This window comes from Protopterus annectens, chromosome 12.part0, assembly GCF_019279795.1.
Source record: "Protopterus annectens isolate FY-2018-M chromosome 12.part0, PAN1.0, whole genome shotgun sequence".
NCBI lineage: Eukaryota > Metazoa > Chordata > Ceratodontiformes > Protopteridae > Protopterus > Protopterus annectens.
In genome coordinates, this window is record NC_056746.1 from 282,388,484 (window position 1) to 282,412,548 (window position 24,065).

Consider the following 24,065-nt stretch of genomic DNA (forward strand, 5'->3'; position numbering starts at 1 on the left):
GGATACAGATTCCACTTTCACACTTTACCAAGGATAAAAGGAATGCCAAACCTGCCACCAAATCAATGGGCAGAGGCTCAAAAACAAATTACAGCTCTCATGGACATGAGAGCCATTCAACAGGTTCCTACACAGGAGCAGGGACAAGGATTTTACTCAAGACTCTTTCTAGTTCCCCAAAAGGACAAAGTTTGGAGACCCATTCTGGACCTCTCAATTCTAAACACATATTTGGGTACTTCGAGATGCTAACACTACAGCAACTTCTTCCCATGCTGGGCAAGAAGGCTTGGCGTGTAACGTTGGACCTCAAGGAGGCATACCTGCATGTCCCTATCAGACAAAATTGCAGAGGATACCTCCGATTCATAGCAGGTTCAACCCATTACCAATTCTCTGCACTGCCCTTTGGCTTATCTACTGCGCCCAGGGTCTTCACAAAATGCCTGGCACCAGTAATTGCATACTGCAGACAAAAAGGAATTCATATATATCCATACCTGGACGACTGCCTTATTCAAGCAGAAAGCAAGGACATTCTTTTAAAGCATCTGGCGTTTGTCAAGAACCTATTAAGTTGCCTAGGGTACACAGTAAACGAAAATAAGTCAAAACTAGTGCCCTCACAAGACATAATATTCCTGGATGCCAGCTTAAATACAACGGCCCAGATGGCTTATCTCACGCCAGACAAGCAAGGACAACTGACTCAATACTTCAAAATGATGGCAACAAAGACCCAACTCCCTGCAAGAAAAATTCTGCAGGCCTTGGGATTCATGGCCTCTTGCATACTACTAATACCATATGCAAAACTGCATATGAGGAAATTACAATGGTACCTGAAAAGCGTATGGACTCAACACAGCCACAGCTTGGAAACAATAATACCACTCATTCCCTGCCTTCAACAGGAGTTTCTATGGTGGGATCAGGCATGTCACCTCAACAAGGGTCAGCCTTTTACCTTACCCACAGCCAGGCAGACTATAACAACGGATGCATCTGATTATGCCTGGGGAGCACACATGGCAGAACAGTGTATTCAGGGCAAATGGTCTGCAGATCAAAGGCGTCTACATATCAATCAAAAAGAGATGCTAGCTGTACAAAATGCCCTAACAGCTTGCAAGGACCTCCTACATCCAGGACAACTATTAATAAAGACGGGCAACACCACAGTGATGTGGTACATAAACAAGCAAGGGGGCACACATTCCTACCCCCTATGCAGGCAAGCAATGACCTTGTGGAACACAGCACTGACCTACCAAGTTCAACTACAAGCACAATTCCTACCAGGAAAGAAAAACACATTGGCAGACGATCTAAGCAGAAACATCATAGATCCTCACGAGTGGAAACTAGATCCACAAGTATTCGCAATGATAAATCACAAATGGGGGAGCCCAGACATAGATCTGTTTGCCTCCCCCCAAAACCACCAACTGTGGAAATTTTGCACAAGGACATACCACACACTAGCTTGGAAAATGGACGCCCTCTCTTTCAGTTGGAAAACATTAACAGTGTATGTCTTTCCTCCACTGCCTCTTCTGGCAAAGGTGCTGCTTAAAGCCAGATTAGAGAGGCCACAAATGATACTCATTGCTCCAGACTGGCCACGCCAACACTGGTATCCAATACTAAGGAACATGGCTCAAGGCCCACCATGGATTTTACCTCAAATTCCTCACCTGCTCACTCTGGAAAACAATCAGATTCTACATAGCCACCTCAAGACTTTAAGTCTGGCTGCATGGCAAATTACCTAAACAACCAGTCAACACTTCTCTCTAAAGCTGTTATGGATGTCATTCTGGAGGCCAGGAGGCCCAGCACCAGGAAAGCCTATTCAGACAAATGGAAAAGATTCTGCGCCTGGAACCAGGCTAAAGGCCAGAATCCCCTTGTCCCAAATATTCCTCAGATTCTACAATATTTAACTGAGATGTTGCACAAAGGACTTTCCTTTTCATCTATTAAGATCCATGCCTCAGCTATTTCAGCTCAATACAACACGGATCCTCCTATATTTTCACATCCATTACTAAGACAGTTCCTCAGAGGGGCTAAGAACATAAGATCGCCCCGGAGAGCACCAACACCAGCTTGGGATCTCAACTTTGTTTTGGAAAAACTTACACTACTGCCCTTTGAACCAGCTTTTACAGCTGATTTACAGTTTCTATCATGGAAAACTGCCCTGCTGCTAGCAATAACTTCAGCATGAAGAGTATCAGAGCTACAGGCCCTAATGGCAGTGGAGCCTTTCATCATACTTGGATAAAACTAAGGCTTTCAGAAAATCTGACCCGCTATTTCTATCCTATGCTGCAGGATCACAAGGAAAGGCCATCTCAAAACAGACCATTTCAAAATGGATAGGACATTGTATCCGTTTCTGCTACACACACCATGGGAAACCTGTACCTGGTAACATTAGGACCCATTCCACCACGGCTACAGCAACAAGCCTTCCTCAGAGGGGTACCAACCAAGGATGTTTTGGAGGCTGCAACTTGGAGTTCAGTGCACACCTTCACCAAGCACTATCACTTACCTCTATACTCTAAAACCAGAGCTGGCTTTGCCACTGCAGTTCTGCAGGGCCTACTAGCTTCTGCAAACCCTGTTTAGTTCCACCGCCCATCCTTAGCTTTGGGATTCAACCCAAGTGTGATGACTGCAGCAGTGTAACACAATGAACATAGTACAGTTTTGTACCTACCATAAATGTAGATGTTAGAGTGTTCACACTGCTGCAGTCCAGGTTACCCTCCCTCCATCCCCTCTGACCTAGCTGAACTTTTCTGTACCTTTCTATCCTGTACAACCTTTGTGGTGTATTTGCTTGTAACTGAAGGTATTCCTTTTATTCCTTCATATGTTTTATTAGCAATATGTATTGCCTACCTACTTGCGGGCACCTGACATTTGGGGCAAGAAAAACTGAAGAAAATGGCGTTGGATGCCTCTTATATACCCCTGGTGCACTGACGTCAGGGAAGAAGTGAAAGCAACCGACCCCGGACCAAGACTTTGGAACTCTGGCCGACTGCGGGACCGCCTGATGGCAGGATAACCCAAGTGTGATGACTGCAGCAGTGTGAACACTCGACCATCTACATTTATGGTAGGTACAAAACTGTACTTTTCATATGTTGAAGTACCATTAACATATTATGGAACAAATTAAACAAAAAAATGGTGTTACTTCCAGATTGTGCAGAAAGTAAAGATTTACAAGAGTTAATGCACTCTGCAAACCAAGTTAGTAAGCATACTTTACAGTGTGGCTTTGATGCCCTAGAAGCATCTTGCAAGGCTGCAGTCACTGGATCTGTACTGAGAAGGCATGCTTGGCTGAAGGAACAGACCTTGCCAGACCATGTCAAATCAAAATTACTAGACGCTCCTTTAAATCAGGATCGTTTGTTTGGCACCAAAGCAGAAGAGGTTCTTAAAAAGATGGAAGAAAAAGCTAAATCTATGCAAACTGTTAAAGAATTCCTACAAGTGCAGCCACCTAGATTAAAAAAAATTGGTCGTTTCCAGCCCCTTCCAAGCCTTCTCAGTCCAAACCCAGGGGAACCAGACCACCAAGACTACAGTCTCAGGTTATGCAGAGATCTAAACAATGGATCCCGCCTCAAAAACAGGGAGTGGCAAGCCACCCCTGTATGGTAAAAGTTCACAATGACTTGTCAGTTATCCTTCCCAGCCCTGCGGAAAACTTGCCTTTCATGCCAAAAACTGGATGTCCATTACTCAGGACCGATGGGTTTTAAACATTGTATCCCAGGGGTACACATTCTGCTTCCATTCCCTGCCAACCCCAAGCGGGTTTACAGACCTTCCTCCAAACCAGTGGGCAGAGGCTCAAAAGCAAGTACATTCCCTGCTCAATATCAGGGCCATTCAACCTGTTCCAGTAGAACAAAGGGGACAGGGTTTCTACTCTAGACTGTTCCTAGTGCCCAGAAAAGAGGGCTGTTGGTGCCCAATCCTGGATCTATCAATTCTCAACACATTTCTGGTGGTCCCAAAATTCAAAATGCTAACCCTGCAACATCTTCTACCTATGCTAGCCAAGGATGCCTGGCTAGTTACCCTAAACTTAAAAGAAGCCTATCTGCACATCTCCATAAGGGAGTCTTGCAGGAAATATCTCTGCTTCAGGGCAGGCTCTGTGCATTTTCAGTTCTCTGCACTTCCCTTTGGCTTATCTATTCCGCCGAGAGTATTCACAAAGTGCCTGGCCAGAGCCACATACTGCAGGCAGAGAAATAGCCATATTTTCCCATACTTGGACGATTGCCTGATTCAGGTGGACAGTCAGGAATTACTACTTCAACACCTGGCATTTGTAAAAAGACTACTATCTTCATTGGGGTACACCATAAACGAAAAGAAATCACAACTGGTGCCTAGTCAAAAAAATTGTATTCCTGGGAGCAAGCTTGAACATAACTTCCCAGATGACCTTTTCACTCCACTAAAACAGATCTGTTTGAGCAACTACTTCAAGCACATGGCCACCAAGACCAAGCTATCTGCAAGGAAAATACTGCAAGCCCTAGGGTTCATGGCTTCATGCAGTCTGCTAATTCCATATGCAAGACTGCATATGAGGAAACTTCAGTGGTACTTAAAAAGTCTTTGGTGCCAACATTCTCATGACCTGGAAACAGTCATTCTGATCATTCCTTGTCTAAGGGCAGAGTTAGTCTGGTGGGCAGAAGCATGCAACCACAGCAAGGGACTGCCTTTCACTCCACTCCTCTCCATCCAAATCCTGACTACAGACGCATCAGACTATGCATGGGGGGGCTCACATGGCAGGCAAATGCATTCAGGGAAAGTGGAGCACAGGACAAATTCTCCTGCACATCTTTCAAAAAGAGATGTTAGCTGTATAGTATGCTCTTACAGCCTTCAAATACCTAATCCTTCCAGGACAGCTGCTGATAAAAACAGACAACACCACAGTTATGTGGTACATAAACAAGCAGGGGGGAACCCATTCTTACCCACTCTGCAGGTTAGCCATGGCCCTCTGAAACACAGCCTTGAGCAACCAAGTGCATCTGCAAGCTCAGTTCCTGCCAAGCAAACAGAATTCACTGGCGGACGACTTGAGCAGAAATCTCCTGTATCCCCACGAGTGGAAATTAGAGCCCAACACCTTCAACCTTCTAATCCAGAGGTGGGGGACACTGGAGGTGGACCTCTTTGCCTCCCCCGAAAACCACCAGTTGAGCAAATTCTGCACCAGGAACCCTTACTGTAGGGCCTTGAAGGTGGATGCCTTATCCTTCAAATGGGAAAACCTCTCAATTTATGCCTTTCCCCTCTGTCTCTCCTCTCAAAGGTACTACTCAAGGTCAGACAGGACAGCCCAAGGGCAGTTCTTGTTGTCCCAGATTGGCCATGCCAGCACTGGTACCCACTCTTACGCAGTCTGACAACAGTGCCACCCTGGCACCTTCATCAGGCACCTTCCCTGCTGTCTCAGCAGGAGGGACAGATTTTGCATCCACAGCTGCAAACCCTAAACCTTGCAGCCTGTACTATTCCCCTGAATACTCCACCAGCAACCTTCAGCAAGCAGGTGCTGGCCATCTTTCTTGAGGCCAGAAGGCGTAGTACTAGAAAATCCTATGCTGAGAAGAGGAAAAGATATTGCTCTTGGAGTCAGTCTCAATGAATGGACACCGCTGTGCCCTCCTTACCTCAAATCCTTGATTACCTAGCAGAGCTACTCCACAGAGTCCTGTCCTTCTCCTCCATTAAGATTCATGCTTCTGCCATCTCAGCTCATTATAATACTGAGCTACCTCTATTCTCTCACCCTCTCATCAAACAGTTTCTGAGAGGGGCTAACAACTTAAGGCCCTCAAGGAGAGCACCCACCCCTGCCTGGGACCTTAACTTTGTACTGGAAAAGCTCACACTTCCCCCTTTTGAACCTGTTGGTTCAGCAGAGTTAAAATTCCTCTCTTGGAAAACAGCCTTGCTTTTAGCCATAACCTCAGCTAGAAGAGTGTCTGAGCTACAGGCACTGATGGCTGTGGAACCCTTTATTATCTTCCATGCTGACAGGGTATCCCTCACTACTAACCCGTTTTTTATGCCTAAGGTGGTGTCCAGTGTGGCCCTAAACCAATCCATCCATTCATTTGCCAACCTTCTTCCCTAACCCTCAGAATAAAGGGGAAAGGATCCTGAATTCTTTGGTCATGCACAGACAGCTCAGGTTCTACCTTGATAGGACTAAGCCTTTCAGAAAATCTGACCAGCTGATAGTCAGCTTTGCTACAGGGGCAGAGGGCAAGGCCATTTCTAAACAAACCATTTCCAAATGGATAGCACACTGCACTAATTTCTGCTACAAGCACTATGGAAAACCAACCCCTCGGGGTCAGAACACATTCCACTAGGGCTACTTCCACCTCTACAGCATTTCTCAGGAAAGTCCCTACCAGGGACATTCTGGAAGTTGCAGTCTAGAGTTCTGTACACAACTTCACCAAGCATTACCACTTACCTATCTTTTCCAAATCCAGGGCAGGATTTGCTACAACAGTCTTACAGGGCCTACTAGCCAGCCCTAACTCTTCTTGACTGCCTCCACCCTTCCTCAGCTTTGGGAATCAACCCAAGTGTGATGACAGCAACAGTGAAACACGAAGAACATAGTACAGTTGTATACACTTACCATAAATGTAGATGTTCGAGTGTATTCACTGTTGCAGTCCTGGATGTTCTTCTTGTTTCACTTTTGCAGTTATTACATTAGGGTAATCCTGCTGGCAGGTTGCCCTCAGTCAGCCTGAATTCCAAAGTCTTGGGTCCTGCGTCGGCTGTCGTCACCCCTTCCCTGACATCAGGTTGTCAGGGGTATAAAAGAAGCAGCCAACGCCATTTTCTTCAGTCTTTCTTGCTGCGCGGTGCCTGAAGCAAAAGCAGTTCGCAAGTGCCGGTCAGCCGACTCCTGAGATTTTCGAGTTCAAATTTCAGATCCAAAGTCTTCTATAAAGCTAAGTACCCCGTTGGGGAAACTTTTTTCTTGCTCCAGAACCGATGTCAGAAAAAGTTAATAATTGTATTTCTTGTGGGAAGCAAATACCTCATAAGGACTTTCATTCTTACTGTATTCCTTGCCTAGGCCCTGATCATAACTTTCTGGGTTGTCGGTTTTGTGCTAGATTTAACCAACGCACTATTAAACGTCGGTATGATTTTGCTTTGAACTACTTTGGACGCAGGTTTAATTATCCAGAAATGTCGTCGGAAAGCCATCCGACTACCGGATTTCACAAAAAACGCAAAGAAAAAGAAAGACACCTGAGGCCCAAAACCGATGACGAAGTTTCTCCTAAGCCAGTCGCCGGTTCTCAGTGAGGCGCTTTCGCAGCCCCTGACGACCGCTACTTTAGAGTCGCAGGCCGCTACCGACTCCCACGTAGAGTCGGCCATGCCACTAGAAACTCAAGGTATTGAAGCCTCGGACGCTAATCCTTCAGATGGGTCCGGAGCCGCTGAGCAGGCACCGGCTTCTGAGGGTGTATTCAGACCCAAACATCTATACATTAAACCGACTTCAAAGACAAAGACTAAAGCTCCTTCAAAGGCAAAGAAGCAAATTCAAGAGCCACGTGGACAGGCCTCCATGCCCAAAAAACAGATACTCAAAATGGCCGAAGACTTGATTACCTTGATCAGGGGTTCCCATCCCCTTCCTGATAAGAGGCCTAGGCAAGAGACTGACTATGAATCTTCAGATCAGGTTTCCATTTCTTCTGATTCCTCTTCTGATCAGGAATATTCTTTTCCCCCCTATGAGGATTCTGATGCTGAAGAATCCATTCCTTCAGCTTCTCCTCCTGAGGACTATTCCTTTGGGGAAACCTTACATACAATGAGGGAGCATTTCCACTGGGAGAGCCAAGATTTTTCAGAATCTAAAAAGAGGCTCAGGGATTTCTTGTTACTACCTCAGCACAAGCCACTAGCCATCCCTCCTGTGTTAGACATTGTAGATGATGTGTTTTCGGAGTCTAGCCTTACCCCTGACTCCTTGCCTCCAGCTCCTGTTAAGCCTGACAGATATTACAGGGTTCCTGACTCACATGAATTCCTTTTTAAAAACCCTGATGCAGACCCAGAAACTATTTCTCAGGGTCACAAGGGAGTTAAGGCTTCTGCTGCAAAAACCCTACCCCTTCTGACAGGGATTCTAGGGCACTGGATAGATGGGGAAAAAAGGTTTACACATCTGCTACCTTGGCTATAAGGACCTTAAACTGTCAGTTTCATATGCTCAAATATCAGCAACATGTCATGGCATTGCTTAAACAGAAAATGTTCTTAAACTCTGAATGTGCAGAAAACAAGGAAATGCAGGATATATTGCATGCAGCTGAACAAGTTGGAAAGCATACTTTGCAATGTGGTTTTGATTCTTTAGAGGCTTCCTGAAGGGCCGCAGTTACAGGTTCTGTAATTAGAAGGCATGCTTGGTTAAAGGACCAAAATCTGCCTGATCATGTTAAAGTTAAATTATTAGATGTACCTTTACAGCATGATACTTTGTTTGGTGTTAAGGCAGAAGTTGTGTTAAAGAAAATGGAGGACAAGGCTAAATCTATGCAAACGGTCAAAGATTTCTTACAAGTACAACCGCCTAGGTTTAGTAGGCACTGGCCAACTAAGAATTGATCCTTTCCTGTGTCAGACAGACCTCAAAGGGGCAGATCCCAGGCGCAAGGTTCATACAGGTCAAAGCAATGGGGTGCTTCTACCTCCAAAAGTGGAGAAGACAAATCACAGCCTTACAGTAAACAGTCCCAATGACTTCCCCCTGCCGGCACCAAGCACTTATTTACTGGCAGCACCCTTAGGGGGAAAATTAGCACTTTTTTCTCAAAATTGGCATATTATAACCCAGGACAAGTAGGTACTAAATATCGTGTCACAGGGCTACAAGTTCCATTTCCATACCCTGCCAAAGGCAAACGGTTGCCCAGATCTGCCAAAAAATCAATGGGCAGAGGCACTAAAACAAGTCTCATCCCTCATGGACAATGAGGGCCATTCAACAAGTGCCAGAGCAAGACCGGGGACAAGGATTTTACTCGACTGTTCTTGGTACCCAGAAAGAACAAGTCCTGGAAGCCAATACTGGACCTCTCGATTCTGAACACATTCCTGGATATTCCAAAATTCAAAATGTTGACTTTGCAGCAGCTTCTGCCCATCATGGGCAAGAACACTTGGTTTGTAACTTTAGACCTAAGAGAGGCATACCTGCACGTCCCAATCAGACAAATATGCAGAAGATACCTCAGATTCAAGGCTGGCTCAATGCATTACCAATTCTCTGCACTGCCCTTTGGCTTATCTACTGCTCCCAGGGTCTTTACAAAGTGCCTGGCACCAGTAATTGCATTCTGCAGTCTAAGAGAAATCCAAATATATCCTTACTTGGACGACTGTCTCATTCAAGCAGAGAACAAGGACATCATTCTACAGCATCTGGAATTTGTGAAAAGACTTCTAACATGCCCAGGGTACACAGTCAATGAAAAGAAATCAAAACTAGTACCCTCTCAAGAGATAATATTCCTGGGTGCAAGCTTAAATACAACTGCCCAGATTGCTTATCTCACGCCAGACAAACAAGGCAACTGACTACCTATTTCAAAATGTTAGCAACAAAGGCCCAGTTATCTGCAAGAAAAATTATGCAGGCTTTGGACTTCATGGCATCCTGCATCCTACTCATTCTATATGCAAGACTGCATATGAGGAAACTTCAATGGTACCTAAAAAGTGTTTGGACTCAACATTGCCACAGCCTGGAAACTATAAATGTTTGTGTTACCCTGCTGCAGTCATCACACTTGGGTTATCCTGTCGTCAGGTGGTCCCGCAGTCGGCCGGAATTCCAAAGTCCTGGTCCGGCGTTGGTTGCTGTCACTTCTTCCCTGACGTCAGTGCGCCAGGGGTATATATAATGCATCCAACGCCATTTTCTTCAGTCTTTCTTGCCGCGCGGTGCCCGAAGCAGAAGCAGTTCGCAAGTGCTGGTCGGCCGACTCCTGAGATTTTCGAAGTCGAATTTCAGATCCGAAGTCTTAAATAAAGCTAAGTACCCCGTTGGGGAAACTTTTCTTGCCTCAGACCGATGTCAGAAAAAGTTAACAATTGTATTTCTTGTGGGAAGCAAATACCTCATAAGGATTTTCATTCTTACTGCATACCTTGCCTAGGCCCAGACCACGACGTCACTGGTTGTCGTTTTTGTGCTAGGTTTAATAAGCGTACTATAAAAAGACGCTTTGATTTCGCACAACACTACTTCAGTAGAAAATTTAACTATACTATGCTGTTGGAGCAACCAACTACTGGCGTGCACAAAAAACGCAAGGATAAGGACAGGCAGCCTAGACCCAAGCCAGACTCCGAGGCTTCGGCTGGTCCGGTCTCCGGTTCACCGGTCTTCAGTGAGGCTCCGATGCAGCCCCTGACTTCCGCAGATCTGGAACCCGAGACCGCTTCGGAGCTTTTGGCGGAGAGTACTACGCCGACGCAGCCAATTTGTTTATCCTCTACCGACGACAATGCTGAAAAAGATGTCGGTGCTGCAGAAACACCTTCGGTTTCTGAAGGCGTCTTCAGACCGACGACGCTCACCATAAAAACGTATCCTAAGGCTAAGACTTATATTAAACCTAAAAAGACTGCACTTCAGTCTCCAGTTCAAGGCCCCATGCCTAAGAAACAGATGCTCAAAATGGCTGAAGATTTGATCTCTTTAATCAGGGGTTCCCAACCCCTACCCGACAAAAGGCCTAGACAAGAGGAAGATTATGCTTCCTCTGAACAAGTGTCTATTTCCTCAGGCTCCTCTGAGGACCAAGATTACTCCTTCTCCCCTTATGAAGATTCTGATGCTGAGGATTCTATTCCCTCAGCTACTTCTCCTGAAGACTTCTCCTTTGGGGAAACTTTACACACTATGAGAGAACATTTTCACTGGGAAGGTCAGGACTACTCTGACTCAAAGAAAAGGCTCAGAGAGTTTCTTTTACTCCCCCAGCACAGACCACTTGCCATCCCCCTAGTTTTAGACATTGTGGATGATGTTTACTTAGAATCCAGTTTGAACCCAGATTCTCTGCCTCCTGCTCCGGCCAAACCTGACAGATACTATAGAGTGCCTGATTCCCAGAAATTTCTTTATAAAAGCCCTGTTGCTGATCCAGAGACTATCTCCCAGGGTCCCAAAGGGGCTAAGGCTTCTATGGCAAACAATCTTGTACCCTCTGAAAGGGACTCCAGAGCACTAGACAGATGGGGGAAAAAGGTTTACACCTCAGCCACTCTAGCTATGAGGGCACTAAATTGCCAATTTCACATTCTAAAATATCAGCAATTTCTAATGTCTCAGTTAAAACAAAAAATGAGCACACTCCCTCAACAGTCTGAATTGAAAGAAATGCAGGATCTGTTGCATGCAACTGAACAGGTGGGCAAACATACTGTACAATGTGGGTTTGATTCTTTGGAGGCTTCCTGCAGAGCAGCTGTCACTGGGTGTGTTATACGTAGGCATGCTTGGTTAAAGGAACAAACTCTGCCTGATCATGTTAAAGCAAAGCTTCTAGATTCTCCCTTACAGCAGGATGTTCTTTTTGGAGTTAAAGCAGAAGAAGTCTTAAAGAAAATGGAGGATAAGGCAAAATCTATGCAGACAGTCAAAGATTTCCTACAGGTACAGCCCCCTCGCTTCAGCAGAAATTGGCCAACAAAAAATTGGTCCTTTCCAGCTACTGACAGACCACAGAGGGGCAAATACAGACGTCCAAAAGGCAGAGGACAACCACAAGCCCAGTACAAACCTCGCCAATGGGGCACTACAACACAGAAGGGAGGAGAAGGCAGATCCCAAACTACAAGAAGGCAAACTCAATGACTTGAACCTCATCTGGCCAAGCAACACAGCCCCCTTGGGAAGAAAACTCGCACTTTTTTCAGACAACTGGCATATTGTCACAAAGGACAAATGGGTCCTAGACACAATTTCACGAGGATACAGATTCCATTTTCACACCTTTCCAGTGAAAAGAGGAATGCCAAACCTGCCACAAAAATCAATGGGCAGAGGCACAAAAACAAATTACAGCTCTCATGGACATGAGAGCCATTCAACTGGTACCTACTCGAGAGCAAGGCCAAGGATTTTACTCAAGACTCTTTCTAGTTCCCAGAAAGGACAATGCCTGGAGACCAATTCTGGACCTTTCAATTCTAAACACCTTCTTACAAGTACCCAAATTCAAGATGCTAACACTACAGCAGCTTCTTCCCATGTTGGACCTCAAGGAGGCATACCTGCATGTCCCTCTCAGACAAAGTTGCAGAAGATACCTCCGTTTCATTGCAGGTTCAACCTATTACCAGTTCTCTGCACTGCTCTTTGGCTTATCTACTGCGTCCAGGGTCTTCAGAAAATGCCCGGCACCAGTAATTGCATACTGCAGACAAAGAGGAATTCAAATATACCCATACCTGGACGACTGCCTCATCCAAGCAGAAAGCAAGGACATCCTCTTACAACATCTGGCTTTTGTAAATCATCTTCTAAGTTGCCTGGGGTACACAGTAAACAAAAAGAAATCAAAACTTGTACCCTCACAAAATATGACATTCCTGGGTGCCAGCTTGAATACAATGGCCCAGAAGGCTTATCTGACACCAGACAAACAACTACAACTGATTCAGTATTTCAAAACAATGGCAACAAAGACCCAACTACCTGCAAGAAAAATTCTGCAGGCCTTGGGCTTCATGGCATTTTGCATACTACTAATACCATTTGCAAAGCTGCATATGAGGAAATTACAGTGGTACCTAAAAAGCGTATGGTCTCAACACAGCCACAGCTTGGACACAATGATATCTCTCATTCCTTGCCTACAACAGGAGTTTCTATGGTGGTTACAGGCATTTCACCTCAACAAGGGTCAGCCTTTCACCTTGCCCCCAGCCAGGCAGACTCTCACAACAGATGCATCGGACTACGCCTGGGGGGCACACATGGCAGTACAGTGCGTTCAAGGCGTATGGACTCCAGATCAAAGGAATCTGCACATCAATCAAAAAGAGATGCTAGATGTACAGAATGCTCTGACAGCCTTCAAGAATCTATTACATCCAGGACAACTTACAATAAGGACGGACAACACCACAGTAATGTGGTACATAAACAAACAAGGGGGTACACACTCCTACCCTCTATGCAGGCAAGCAATGACCTTGTGGAACACAGCTCTGGCTTACCAAGTTCAGTTACAAGCTCAATTCCTGCCAGGAAAAAAGAACACATTGGCAGACGACCTCAGCAGAAACATCATGGATCCCCACGAGTGGAAACTGGATCCACAAGTATTTGCAATGATAACTCAAAAATGGGGCCTTCCAGACATAGACCTGTTTGCCAGTCCTCAAAACTGTCAACTAACAACATTTTGTACAAGGACACTTCACCATCAAGCTTGGAAAGTGGACGCACTCTCATTCAGTTGGAAAAACCTGACAGTATATATCTTCCCTCCATTGCCTCTCCTCACAAAGGTGCTTCTGAAAGTCAGAAAGGAGAGACCACAACTGATACTCATAGCCCCTGACTGGCCTCGCCAGCACTGGTACCCACTATTGAGGAATATGGCCCAGGATTTTACCACAAATTGCCCATTTGCTCTCACAGCAAAACAATCAGATTCTTCACAGCCAGTTCAAAACCTTAAATCTGGCTGCATGGCAAATCACCTAAGCATCCAGCCAGCTCCTCTTTCCCAAGCAGTTATGGATGTTATTCTGGAAGCTAGGAGGCCCAGCACCAGGAAGGCCTATTCTGACAAATGGAAAAGGTTTTGTGCCTGGAACCAAGCTAAATGCCGAAACACACTTCAGCCTCACATGCCTCAGATTCTACAGTATTTAACTGAGGTGTTGCACAAAGGACTTTCTTTTTCTTCCATTAAAATCCATGCATCAGCTATTTCAGCCCACTACAACACGGATCCACCCTTATTTTCGCATCCACTTCTAAGGCAGTTCCTCAGAGGGGCAAAAAACATTAGGCCCCCCAGGAGAGCACCTACACCAACATGGGACCTCAATTTTGTTCTGGAAAAACTTACGCTACCTCCCTTTAAACCAACTTTCTCTGCAGATCTACAGTTTCTATCATGGAAGACTGCCCTGCTGCTAGCAATAACTTCAGCTAGAAGAGTCTCAGAGCTGCAGGCACTAATGGCAGTGGAACCTTTCCTCATTTTCCATCAAGACAGAGTTTCTCTATGAACTAATCCTTCCTTCATGCCTAAGGTGGTTTCCAGTGTGGCTTTAAATCAAACCATCCACTTACCCACCTTCTTCCCAAATCCACAGAACAAAGGAGAAAGACTCCTGCATTCCTTGGACATTCACAGGCAACTTCATTACTACTTGGATAAAACTAAGGCTTTCAGAAAATCTGACCAGCTCTTTGTATCCTATGCTACAGCTTCACAAGGGAAGGCTATATCAAAACAAACCATTTCCAAATGGATAGGACATTGCATTCATTTTTGCTATACCCATCATGGAAAACCAGTTCCTGCTACCATTAGGCCCCACTCTACCAGGGCAACAGCTACATCTACAGCCTTCCTCAGGGGGGTTCCAACCAAGGAGATTTTGGAAACTGCAACTTGGAGTTCAGTACACACCTTTACCAAACACCATCACTTACCACTTTACTCTAAGACTAGAGCTGGCTTCGCCACTGCAGTTCTGCAGGGCCTTCTAGCCTCCTCTGACCCTCTATAACTCCTCCACCCATCCTTAGCTTTGGGATTCTACCCAAGTGTGATGACTGCAGCAGGGTAACACGATGAACATAGTACAGTTTTGTACCTACCATAAATGTAGATGTTCGAGTGTACACCCTGCTGCAGTCCAGGTTACCCTCCCTCCTTCCCCTCTGATCTAACTGGCTAAATCTCTACAATACCTTCCTGATGTATTTGCTTATAGCTGGAGGGTTTTTGTGTTTGTGCAAAAATTACTTAATTTGGTACTAATTACTGACCACCTTTTTGGGGGCACCTGACATCTGGGGCAAAAAAAACTGAAGAAAATGGCATTGGATGCATTATATATACCCCTGGCGCACTGACGTCAGGGAAGAAGCAACAGCAACTGACGCCGGACCACGACTTTGGAATTCCAGCCGACTGCGGGACTGCCTGATGACAGGATAACCCAAGTGTGATGACTGCAGCAGGGTGTACACTCGAACATCTACATTTGTGGTAGGTACAAAACTGTACTTTACTCTCATTCCCTGCCTGCAACAGGAGTTTCGATGGTGGGCAAAGGCTTGTCACCAAAACAAGTGTACAGCCATTCATATTACCCCCAGCCAGGCAGACACTAACAACGGATGCATCAGATTATGCCTAGGGGGGCCCACATGGCAGGAAAATGCATTCGGGGAACATAGACCTCAAACCAAATACATCTACATATCAATCAAAAAGAGATGCTAGCTGTTCAAAATGCCCTGACAGCCTTCAAGGACCTGCTTCATCCAGGACAACTACTGATAAAGGCAGCCAACACCACGGTCATGTGGTATATAAACAAGCAGAGGGGAACACATTCTTAGCCCCTTTGCAGACAAGCCATGACTTTGTGGGACACGGCTTTGACTTACCAAGTACATCTGCAAGCACAATTCCTGCCAGGAAGGAAAAATACTCTGGCAGATGAACTAAGCAGAAACCTCATGGATCCCCATGAGTGGCAGCTGGATCCACAAGTCTTCAGTATGATAACAAGGAAATGGGGATGCCCGGACATAGATCTATTTGCCTCCCCTCACAACTACCAGTTAAAGAGATTTTGCACAAAGATATCACAGATAAGCAAGGAAAGTGGATGCCCTATCCTTCAGCTGGAAAAACCTGTCAGTATATGCCTTTCCCCCTCTGCCTCTCCTCCCCAAGGTACTCCTAAAGGTCAGACAAGAGAAGCCAATGATGATACTGATTGCACCAGACTGGCCCCGCCAGCACTGGTACCCAGTATTAAGGACTTTGTCTCAATGCCCAGCTTGGACCTTACCTCAAGTACCACATCTGCTGTCCCAGCAAAACAACCAGATCCTGCACAGCCAACTCAGGACTTTAAACCTGGCAGCATGGCGGATAATGTAGCCATACAAAACACACCTCTCAGCAAAGCTGTGATGGATGTCATTTTGGAAGCCTGAAGGCCTAGTACTAGAAAATCTTATGCTGGACAATGGAAGAGATTCTGTGCTTGGAATCAGGCACAAGGAACAGATACAGCTGTGCCATATATTCCTCAAATTTTGCAATACTTAACTGAGATGCTGGACAAAGGCCTATCTTTCTCATCTATGAAAATTCATGCCTCTGCCATTTCGGCTCATTGCAATGCAGAGCCACCAATCTTTTCTCATCCCTTATTAAAACAGTACCTCAGAGGAGCCAAAAATGTAAGGCCTTCAAGGAGATCACCAATGCCTGCATGGGACCTCAGCTATGTCTTGGAAAAACTCACCCTGCCTCCTTTTGAGCCAGCTGATACTGCTGTTTTCCAAGATAAAAACTTGCTCCTAGCAATAACTTCTGCAAGACGAGTTTCAGAGCTACAGGCACTCATGGCTGTGGAACCTTTTATCATTTTTTATCCGGACAGGGTCTCCCTGAGGACAAACCCAACATTTATGCCTAAAGTGGTGTCCAGTGTGGCTCTTAACCAAACCATTCATCTGCCAACTTTTTATTCAAATCCACAGAACAAGGGGGAAATAATTCTGCATTCTTTGGACGTACACAGACAGCTTAGATTCTACTTGGACAAAACCAAAGTTTTCAGAAAGACAGAGCAATTACTAGTGGCATATGTTGCAGGATCACAAGGAAAGGCTATCTCAAAGCAGACAATTTCAAAATGGATAGGACACTGCATTAGTTTCTGCTACGTATACCATGGCAAGCCAGTGCCTAAGGGCATTAGGCCACATTCCACCAGAGCTGCAGCCACTTCAGCAGCCTTTCTCAGGGAAGTACCAACCAAGGACATTTTAGAGGCAGCTACTTGGAGTTCAGTGCACACCTTTACAAAGCACTATCGTCTGCCACTCTACTCTAAATCCAGAGCAGGCTTTGCCACTGCAGTTCTGCAGGGTCTCTTAGCCGCTCCTAATGCTGTTTAGCTCCAGCCTCCCAACCATAGCTTTGGGAATCTACCCAAATGTAATGACTGCAACAGTGAAACACAAAGAACACGGTACAGTTGTGTACACTTACCATAAATATAGATGTTCAAGTGTATTCACTGTTGCAGTCCAGGTTACCCACCCTCCATCCCCCCTTTTTCTTCTGATGGAACCTATCTTTCCTTCTCTGATTTATACAACCTATGTGGTGTATTTGCTTGTGGATGAAGGTAAAGTTTATATTGCTGCATGTAATTTTATATATTCATATAAATTTTGGCTACCCTTTTAGGGGGTACCTGACATCTGGGGCAAGAAAAACTAAAGAAAATGGTGTTGGCTGCTTCTTTTATACCCCTGACGACCTGACGTCAAGGAAGGGGCGACGTCAGCCAACGCAGGACCCAAGACTTTGGTATTCAGACCGACTGAGGGTTTCCTGCAGGCAGATAACCCTAATGTGATGACTGCAACAGTGAATAGACTCGAACATCTACATTTATGGTAAGTGTACACAACTGTACTTTATTGATTTCCTCTGGGGTTGTTATGGTTCTTCTGGGACGTTTCAGTTCTGAAGATTAGGCAGTCATACATCACATATGTGTATTACATCCAGCACATAGAACATATGTCTGACGTATGTCACCTGGAAGATGTAGAAGATATCTGGAAAATCTCCCACATCATCCCCCTACATAAAGGAGGTAAATCCTATGATTACTCTAATTATAGACCAATAGCCCTGCTATCACCTCTAGTAAAGATCATGGAAAAGTGCATTCACCACCAGCTATTAGAACACCTTACTAAACATGACATACTGGCTAAATGCCAGCATGGCTTTAGGCCATTTCATAGCACTACCACTGCTCTACTCTCTTTTACTGACTCCATATATAGGAATCGTAATAATAACACCCTCTCCTCTGCTCTCTTCATCGACCTTTCAAAGGCTTTTGATATGGTTAACCATCCACTGCTTATAAATACTCTTGAACTTCTTGCTCTAGACACACGAGCCATACAATGGTTCAAGTCTTACCTTAACAATAGACAGCAGGCAGTTCTCTGGGAAAACAAACTTTCATCCCACCTACCAGTCACCCTTGAGTTCCCCAGGGCTCCATTTTAGGACCTCTTCTTTTCTCACTATTCATCAACGACCTTCATATAGCAGTCCCTGAAGCCACCTGTATTCAATATGCCGATGATTCCACACTTATATGTTCTGCCAACACCACATCTGATCTATACTTTCTAACTCAGAAAGTATTCAACTCAGTAGAAGACTGGTTCCTGAAACGCTGTCTCCTTTTAAACGCCCAAAAAACCAAGCTTCTACTTTTCACACCTACCAATAGGTCCTCTCCCATAAACTTCTCTATTAAGTCTAACAATGGTACCCTCATCGTTCCTGATCCTACTACCAAACTATTAGGAGTTACAATTGACAACAACCTCAACTTTGATAACCATATAAATAACACCATTCAAACAGTGAACAGAAAAATAGGCTCCTTATATCGAATTAAACCCTTCTTAACTCCCATAGCTAGAACCACTATTGCCCACTCTCACTTAGTCTCTACTCTTCTCTATGCTTCTCCCATTTATACTAACCTAAAGAAAAATAATCTTCTCAAACTGTCTAACTCCTACAACAATATTGCCAGATTTGCCACTGGAAATGCATTTCGAACACACCACTGTCTGAACCTTAACCAGCTAGACTGGCTTGAACTCCTAACATGATAACTTATTCCCAACTCACCATTGCTCATAAAATATTTTACAAACCAAATCATACTCCAATACTTGCTAACCTAATTACTCCTTATAATAATCTAAATTCCCTACGCTCCTCTAGCAAACTACATGTTAGCATAAGTAAGTCCAATAACTTGTCAGGTGACAGCCTATTCTCCAATACTGTTGGGAAACACTGGAACCTTCTACCTACCGACTTAACACTACTACCTTCTCTGTCACTTTTAAGCAAAACTCAAGCGTCACCTAAAATCTCTCTGGCTATGCCCTGCACGAACCCTGATTAATCTACTACCTATCCTACTTTATCTTCTTACTGCCTATGGATATCTAATCACAATCTATATACCTCTCTGTATTCTAAATCTGGACATTGTAAAACTTTTATAACCACAAATATTTAAGTTAACTACAATGAACTCTAGTGTATCCTTTCATATCATATGATTATGTGACTGACATGACTTTATACTCACCTTTTTATTATTGTACTTTTTAAAAACCTTTCATCTTTATTCTAAATACTTACTATTTTATGTGTTTTATTATTTTCTAATGTGTTTTATAATTTGATATTTCATTTTGAGCTATGCTGGAGCTTTTCTCCCCGGGCCTCTACTGAAAATGGAAATATATCCAGTTGGACTAGCCCGGTCAACAAATGTAAAATAAAAAATAAAATAAAATAAATGTACAGGCTTTGATATGCTGTCTTGGATGATTTATCTATCTTCTGCTGGATAGCCCACGAGTGAAGAATACTGCAACAGTGAGAAGTAGGGCATCCACTATTATGGTAAGATGTTGTACAACTGTATTTTCAGAAACAGTCTAGTTCCAGTTATTGCTCGTTGCAGGTTACAGGGTATCCACATTAGAGTCTTTTCAAAGTGTCAGGAATTTCTCACCTAGGTGAAAGATCTGTTACACAAGCTGGGATTCTTAGAGGACATTCTGAAGTCTTTTTTGACTCTTTCATACAGGATTGTTCTCGGGGTGTTAGCTAGACACCTCAGTTCAAAGAGCTTTTCGTCCACAGGAAAAATAGATCTATATCTAGCTTTATTTCTAAGGTTTTCCACTCAGACTTTGGTCACTGCGAGAGAATACCTCAGGATTTTAGGTCTCGTGGCATCTATGATTCTCATGATAGCAATGACAAGACTTCACATGCAAAAGTATAGTGGCATCTGAAGTCACTTTGGTCCCAACTGCAATTTCCCTTGACTTTTCAAGTCATAATGCTAGGGTTTGTCAGAAGGGAAATCGTTTGATGGAAACAGCAAGTATACTTAAATCCTATGTCCCCTTCCCTCTCCCTGTTCCAAACAGTCAGTTACCATGGATGCCTTGGAGTTTGCTTGGAGAACAGTTTCAGGAGGAATAAAAGTGCAAAGTGTGTGGGACACCAAGGACAGATGCAAGCACATAAATATAAAAGACTTGGTTGCCTGATCAAGGCACTCAACTTTGAGGTATCTTTGGTCCCAGGAGCCTCTTCAAGTTGTTAGAGACAATCCCACAGTCATGTGGTACCCCCTTTGCAGGCTACCTATGTTTGCATATAGCTTCGGAGCACAGTCTCACTGTACAGGCATCCTGCATTCTGCCAGAGAAGAATTGTGCGGCAGACAAACTGAGCAGGACAAGGACAGACTCTCATGAATGGAAACTAAATCACGGCGGTCTTCAAAGATTTGATCCATCTGTTGGGAGTTCCTCAAGTAGATCTATTTGTCTGTTCTTTGAACAATCAGCTGGCAAGATTCTGCTCCAGGAGTTCATACAGGAAGGCCTGGAAGACAGATGCCTTTTCTTTTCCTTGGACAGGAATGTTGCTGTATGCTTTTTCACTCTTTCCAGGTACTTTCTGAAGATTCAGGAAAAAATCCCTTAAGGTCATTGTGGTGACTCCCTTCTGTCCCAGGCAGCAGTGGTTCTCCCTTCTTTTGAAAGTAGCCAGGAGGAATTACAATAAGCTTCCTGACAGACTGGATCTAGTCACACAAGATCAGGGGTGTTTGATGCACTCTGACCCCAGTTAACTTCTTGGATGTTGGTGTCTTATTTCCCTTTAAGCACATGTTTACTGAGAACATGCAGCAGGAACTAGTAGCAAGAAAGCCTGCTACTAGAAGAATGTATGTTAGCAAATGGAAAGGGTTTCTAATTGGAGCCAGCAACATACCCAGCATGCATTCAGGAGTAGTTCTCTAGTTTTACTATGTTTGTGTGAGCTACCGACTTATGGCCTTTCTTACTTCTCCATCAAGATTCATTTGTCAGACATTTCTGCATTTCTGCTCCTAGATCCTCCTCTTTCAAGGCAGTCTCATATCAAAATGTTCTTGAAAGGAATTTTGCATGAGACCTCCAAGAAAACTGGTGAGATCTTAATTTTGTGTTAGAGAAGCTAACACTTGCTCCATTTGAACCTGCTGATCTGATGACTTGAGGTTTTTAACATGGGAAAACAGTTTTACGGATTGCTTTGACTTTTGCAAGAAGGGTGTCTGAGTTTCAAGCTCTTAATGGTGAGCCAACCTTACCCCATTTTAGATAGGGACAGGGTCTGTTTAATAGCAAGTCCTTTATTCATGCCTAAAGTGGTATCCAAGTTTAATTTAAGCCGAACTGTCTATCTTGTTTTCTTTACTAAAGATAAAAATGAGGGAGAAAGGATACTCCATGCCTTGGATGTCCCCTGACAACTAGGGTGCTATCCTGACAGAACTAAATTTTTTCAGATCTTTGGATCAGTTATTTATTTCTTGTGAAGGTAAGGAGGGACAACTTCTATCAAAGTAGACTATTTCCAAATGGTTGTCTAAGGATATTAGCTTTTGTTGTACTCATCACTGCAAAACAATTCTAGGCAGGATCAAGGGACAATCTGCCAGAACCTTGGCTTTATCTATGGCTGTTTGGAAAGGGTAGAATTCTAGAAGCTGCAACTTGCTCCTCTACATAATTGTACAAAACACTATAAGCTTGATTCCTTCTCTAAGTCAAGATCAGGCTTTTCTAGGACCATTCTTCAGAGGCTGCTGGACTCTTCTCCTACCACCTCCCAAAATTTGTAAGTTATGGTAATTTACTTGTATAGCTTAAGCTACTGCAGCAGTGATTGATATGAAGAGCACAGTAGAGTTGTATAAGTAAACTTACTATAACAGTCGATGTTCAAGTGAACAGTGCTGCAATAGCTGCTCCCTCCCTCCATCCCCCTTGTTTCTTGGTGTTTTGTTTTTGCCAGGGTGTAGACTTTTATTTATTTATTTATTTATTGGCTCAACTTCCTACTGTCTGGTGGCTTGAAAACACTGAAGGGCTTGCCGCCCAAACCTATCTTTTTAGTCAGCTCAGCTCAGCTCGAACTGACTAGTGATTTGGGCATGTGGAAGATGCCCTGAAGCTTTGGAAGGTGGCCAGCTATTAGGATATAACCCATATGCAGTGATAATTCAAACATGTACTTTTACGGTAAGTTTACCTGCACAGCTGCAATTTTGACTCCCCGTCCTTCTAGACTGGTGGGCTCCCTCCACCTGATGTCAGGGCATCTGAGTTTAAGGGTAGTCGGTCAGCACCATATTACAGTTTTTTTTTGCCCCCACAAAAAGTAATTATTACTGCAACAGTGAAAACAGTCAGACATCTTAATTTATGGTAAGTAGACACAACTGTACTTTGTACATCATGCATGACATTTTCAAAGAGATTAAAAGACCAAGTACCATAAAATGACATCTAGCTAAGTGGGAAATGTTCTCTCTCTCTCTCTCTGTTTCAGAAGGAGGGACTTGAACTCTAATGAGAGAATATGTCACCGGTCCTGTGTTATCTCTTCAGGTTTTTATCTGCTGGCTTAAAATATTACTCCATTAACATCTGTCAGCCATTTCGGCTTGCTTACATTTAGATCCCACCTTCACTTCAGACTACCTGTCAGACAGTCCATAAAATGTATCCTGGATTTCAGGCCACCCAGGTGGATCCTGGCTATTGCTTTTAGTCCTGAACGTCATGCTGGACAAACTACCCTTAGCCTTCTTTGAGGTAGCTGCATTGGCAGATCTTAAATTCCTGTAATTGAAAAAGTTTCCTGTAGCATTTACCTCAGCTAAAAGGGTGTCAGAATTGCAGTCACTAATGCAAAGAACCTTTCCCAGTCTTTGAATGAGGACAGGGTCACTGTGCACTAATCCCTTATTTATGCCCAGATTGATTACTGAGGTAGCACGCTGTCAAGCTGTTCAGTTACTGATGTTTTTCCCTTCTTCCCAGACTAAAGAGGAGAGAATCATTCATTCTCTGGATGTTTGTGGGCAAAGAAGATATTGTTTGGAGAGAAAATAAGTCTTTTGGAAATGTGAGCAACATTTTGAGGCCTTTGCTGAAAAGAAAAAAAAAGACCTTTCTACATCCATTTTCTAAATGGGTAGCACACTGCATTTATTTATGTCATAAACCCCATGGAAAAAAAACATGCAGAATAAAATCAGCTCTTTACCAGTACCACAAGAACCACATTCCAAAAAGGGTTACTGCCCAAGATATCTTGGAAGCACCTACTTGATCCATGCTCCACACTTCTTTTGAGCATTACAGACTGCTTATCATCTCCAGGGCTAGGAGTGAGTTAGCCTCCTTCATTCTGCAGGGTATACTGCCCTCTTCCCTACAGTATCTCCAATTACCCTAATTGCATGCACTTCCAGCTCTGATGGTCTTCCCTGTTGGTAATGGCCCCAGCAGTGCATCACACTGTTTGTGTGTGGTTCACTGCTGCAGCCCAGTTTCTCACCCACTATCCCTACAGAAACTGGCAACCTCTATGGCCAGGAAGGGTAAATATACCTTCCCCTCTCCCTTTGCTTTTACTTTATTTGCTCCTTTATGTGTTTAAGTACCATAAAAGGGTAGGGTTCTCTTGAGCAGCCTGAATAACCAGTGACTTCATGGTAGCACAAGATTCCCTGGTTGTTCA

General features: G+C 44.2%; 1 protein-coding gene across 1 annotated transcript in view; it reads left to right on the top strand.

Moving 5' to 3' along the window:
- Positions 1-24,065, top strand: part of LOC122816509 (CREB binding protein) — a gene marked incomplete in the record, with an annotated part of 4,149,155 nt that overhangs the window by 3,493,508 nt on the left and 631,582 nt on the right.